Source organism: Pteropus vampyrus, unplaced genomic scaffold (assembly GCF_000151845.1).
Source record: "Pteropus vampyrus isolate Shadow unplaced genomic scaffold, Pvam_2.0 Scaffold139, whole genome shotgun sequence".
NCBI classification, from domain to species: Eukaryota; Metazoa; Chordata; class Mammalia; order Chiroptera; family Pteropodidae; genus Pteropus; species Pteropus vampyrus.
Window position 1 is genome coordinate 1,920,280 of NW_011888920.1, and position 4,602 is coordinate 1,924,881.

Genomic DNA, 4,602 nt, shown 5'->3' on the forward strand with positions numbered 1-4,602 from the left:
AGTGTTTATGTTGGCCCCCTCCCTAGATCAGTCTGTTAGTTAGAGGAATAAAACATCTCCTGTGTAATAAACTCAACTTTTGGTTGGAGATGTCCTTTGAGAGGTATCAGGATACACTGTTTTACTATAAAACCACAAGAAATTGAGAGAAGCCAGCTTTCTTGGCCAGAAAAAAAAAAATTCACAGGCAAAGAGTTACAGTAAACAGCATTAGGCATATAAAAGTATGTTTTGAAGGGATGTGGGCAGAGCACAAATAACATTTGCTACAAGTTACTCCTTGAAAGACCCACTGGTACTGCATATTATTTCCACTCTGTCCTGCAACTGATTTTTAAAGATAGACTGGCCAGTCATGATTTCTAAATAAAACAAAAACAAAAGTTTTAAAATAAAGAAGATTCCCAATACCTGAGTCAGAATTTATTTTGTTTTAGGTTGCTTTCAATCAAGTTTAACACTGGCCATAGAAGGATCAAGACAGACTCCCGTAAATCCTTGAGACCCAGTGACATTCTGCCATGTGCATCATGCTAATAATCAGGATGTATTAGTCAGAGTTCTTTGCAGTCAGCAAGCTGGAGACCAAGGATAGAGAGTGGTATAGTTCCAGTCCCAGTTTCAAGGCCCAAGAACCAGGAGAGCTGATGGTATCAGTTCCAGTCTGAAAGCCAGCAGGCTCATGATCTTGGAAGTGTAAATGCTTCAGTTCGAGTCCAAAGGCAGGAAAAGACCAGCTCAAGAAGTCAAGCAGGAGGAGTTCCCTCGTCTTTGTGGAAAGGTCAGCCTTTCTGCTGACCTGCCTTCCTCTAATTTCTCTCCTGTTTCTTCCTCTATGCTATGTATTGCAAGTGAGATTTCTAGCTCCCACCCACTGATAATCTCTATATTCATAACCTATTTAATTTTCCTTCTTTAAAAATGATGAAAATGTGGTTTTCCTTTTCTTTTTTTTTTTAGGTGAGGCAACCCTTGGTTGATCTCACAGATTGCAAAGATCTTGTCAGCTTACAATCCTTTATTTTTTTTAATTTTTTACGCCTGCAGCACTTGGTCTTCCTAGGTGGTCTCCCATCCAAGTACTAACCAGGCCCGACTCTGCTTAGCTTCCGAGATCAGACAGGATTGGGCTTGTTCAGGGTAGCATGGCCATAGACTGGTTTTCCTTTTCTAATGCCACTTAATGTATTTAATCTGGTTAAAGGCATTTTAAACTATATCATAATAGTCACCACATATATGCATTTATTGCAAATAAACTATACATTTTTTGAACACAAGAATTATTTCTTACTCATCTCTGCATCTCACATTTCTAAGAGTATCTGGTACAAAGTAGGTACTTATTAAGTAAATATTTGTGGAATTTCCATTGAATTGAATGACCCTATATTTTCATTCCTTCAAGTATAATGACAATGTCAAGTACAGAGTAAGTACTCAAAATTATCTGTTGACGTGACTTGCATTAACAATCCTGAGCTGTATTTTTCTTCTCTTTACAGACTTTCAGTTAACTTTCAGTTCTTTCTTAAAATCTCATATTCACATAAAACAAGTCCAAAAATTGTTTATTTTGAAGTTTTACCAAAGTTCAATAAAGGTTGATATAAGAAATATTTAAGTAGGGGAAAGCTTCTTGTGCTATTGTTTGGTTGTACAATTGGATAAACACCAGGAATATGGAATGTTTAGGACTCAGCAAGAAATTCAGAATGGAGGAGGTTATCTACCCCAATTCTATCATGAAAATATTACTATTCTTTACCTTCATGACACACAAGTCAAATACTAATAGTACATTTAATTTATGTTGGTTTAAAACAATTTTTTCAAAGAATATTCAGAAATTTTCAGAATCTTGAATTTTTAAGCACATGCTCTTCTTATTCTGAACTGTCCTTCTCCAGCCTCATTTCAACCTACTTTCCATGAAGCAGAGGTATTTCTTTAGGATGTTGCATATGTAGAGGGGTTATTGACTTATTTGGCTTTCTTCTGTGGAAACCAAGTCCCGAAGCAAGCATAAAACTCTCAAGCCATAGCAACAATATAATCAGGATTCTTCCTTATGACTAGAAACAAAGATGAGTATCTATAATATCAACTCTGATAGCATTACCTGCTAACTGGATGCTGAAAACTAATTACATGTAAAATCATCAAATAATTATAAAATATGAGGTATTTTGGTGAAAATATGATAATTGATACTATCCCTGAATCATACTAGCCCATAATTATTTGCCTTGGACGTAATGTGTTACACCAGAGCATTTAGCCGAAGCCTTCGGTACCACTTGTCTTCAGTATTATGTTTCATTTTCACTTACCCACTTTTCTTTTTAAGGAGTGTTCTAATTTTAGTCTATGTTACCACTCTCACAGAACTCACTGTTTTTTATGTGTATTTGCTGTTCATCTGTTCATCTATAATCATCCTCTGTGATATCCTCTTTTTCTCACATGTCAAGGAAATCGTGTAACAACCCCGAAGGTGCCTCCATAACCCAAACATTACCTTGTATGATCTTCAAAGTAGTTCTGTGAATATGGCAGCTCAGTCATGCCTTTTCTTTATACGTATTTGGAAATAAAAGCTTAAGATTAAGCAATTTATCTAATGTTACAAAATATTTTAACAGCACCATCCAGATAAGGTATCAGACCTTTCCACTTTTAGCCCCACTAATGAGTGATTTCTAAGTCTCCAGCAGCTTGCTCAATGTCTGGCAAGTAGATATTCAATAAAGTATATATTATGTTATTGAATAAAACAAGTCTCAGATTCCAGTCAATTGTTTAACTACGTTTTATTTTGCTTTTATATTACAAAGCTTACTTCCAACATAGAATGTAACTTAATATTCTTCCAGTAAAAGGAGAAGTAGTAAAGTAGACCAGTGATCTCTAAAGTCAGTTGCTTGTATATCAGGAAGTGGTCAAGATATACTATTATGGTGTGGAAAAATGTATTAGAAGTTTTGGTATGTTTTTTATTCAAACAATATCATGTATTATTTAAAAAGTCAAATAGTTCAAAAGACCTTTAATGAAAATATCAGTAATCCTCACCTCCTTTCCATGATCCGAATCTGCTGCCCAAAGCAAGCATTCTATATTTTTAGTTATTCTATATTTTAGGTTATTTTTCTCAGCATTCAACTCCATATTTCTGTTTGTATTTGCTTTGTAGCTCACCCTTTTAAATTCTATGCTTGTGCATTTAAAAATTTACATAAAATTATAATATGATAGGGCATGTATATACAATTTATAAATATATGCATATTGAACGCACCTCTAAAATTGTGATCTAGACTAGAAACGTGAATCTTGCCTAATCACAACTATCAGATATATTTTTATCCAGGAACCTGGCAGGAGCCGAAAAAACACTTACTTTTTAAAAATATGCTCTATAAAAAAACCACATTTCCCCTTTGCCTTTACAGCGTAAAGGATCTTGGAAAACTGGTATCAAGATCTCTTACAGTATTTCATCACTTATCCTGTGAACATCTTTAATTGAACTAAAACAGTATAAATGTAAAATAGACACCAGGGTTCAAAATCAAATTTCTAGCAAATGCACTTGTCTTTAAGCCAAATGAGCATCATTACTAATTCTCACCCAAAGCCTCTTTTTTTTTTTTTTTAATCTTTAATCTAGTCTTCACAAACTCTAGGCAGTGTGAGTTAGTGTTATGAATGAGACTTGTCAGAAGCCATCAAGCCACAGGGGAATAGGCAATTATTAACAGCACAAAACCTCATAAGTTTATTTCTTTTACATGGAATGCCTGTAGCCTTAATTTTTCCCCAGCCTGTTAAACTAGAATCAATTTATAATGTGAAGCTTTCTAGTATGCAATTTTATTTTCAAATATTTTTTACTGAAGAGAATCCCCTTGTTAAGGGCATTTTATCTCTCTCTTATCTAATTGCTAAAGGTTATTCATGTATCAGTGCATCTCATTTAAAAAATGATAGTTTTTCAATAGAAATTTCTTTTTAAAACCTTATTATTCTAACTTGATCTATAGATTCAAGGACTTCCCAACAAAAATTGAAGTAAGTTATTTTGTAAGTACTGATAAATTGATTCTAAAGTTTATATGGAGAGGCCAAAAGACCCAGAATAGCCAATACAATATTGAAGAACAAAATGGAAAGACTGACACTACCTAACTATAAATCTAGAGTAATCTAGAAAGTCGGTATTGGTGAAACAATAGACAAATAGATCAAAGAAACAGACTAGAGAACCAAGAAATAGACCTCATAAATATAGCCAGCTGATCTTTGACAAAGAAACAAAGGTAATACAGATATACCTCAGAGATATTGTAGGTTCAGTTCCAGACCACTGCAATAACGCAAATATCGCAATAAGGCAAGTCGTAATCTTATGCTAGTGGAGGGTCTTACCTACACCTTGTAAAAAAAGAAAAAAAAGACCTGTGAAACTCAATAAGGCAAAGCGCAATAAGACAAGGTATACTCTTACAATGGAGCAAAGATAATCTATACAACAAATGGTCTTAGAATAATAAGATATTCAGATGCAAAAACAAAAAATGAATCTAGACACAGACTTTA

The 4,602-nt window shown here is 34.0% G+C and overlaps 2 pseudogenes; one reads left to right on the forward strand and one right to left on the reverse strand.

Annotated features, from left to right (window-relative positions):
* The window catches only part of LOC105297475, a 110,251-nt pseudogene that overhangs the window by 61,623 nt on the left and 44,026 nt on the right, over window positions 1-4,602 (forward strand).
* Window positions 1,039-1,157, reverse strand: LOC111744716 (annotated as a pseudogene).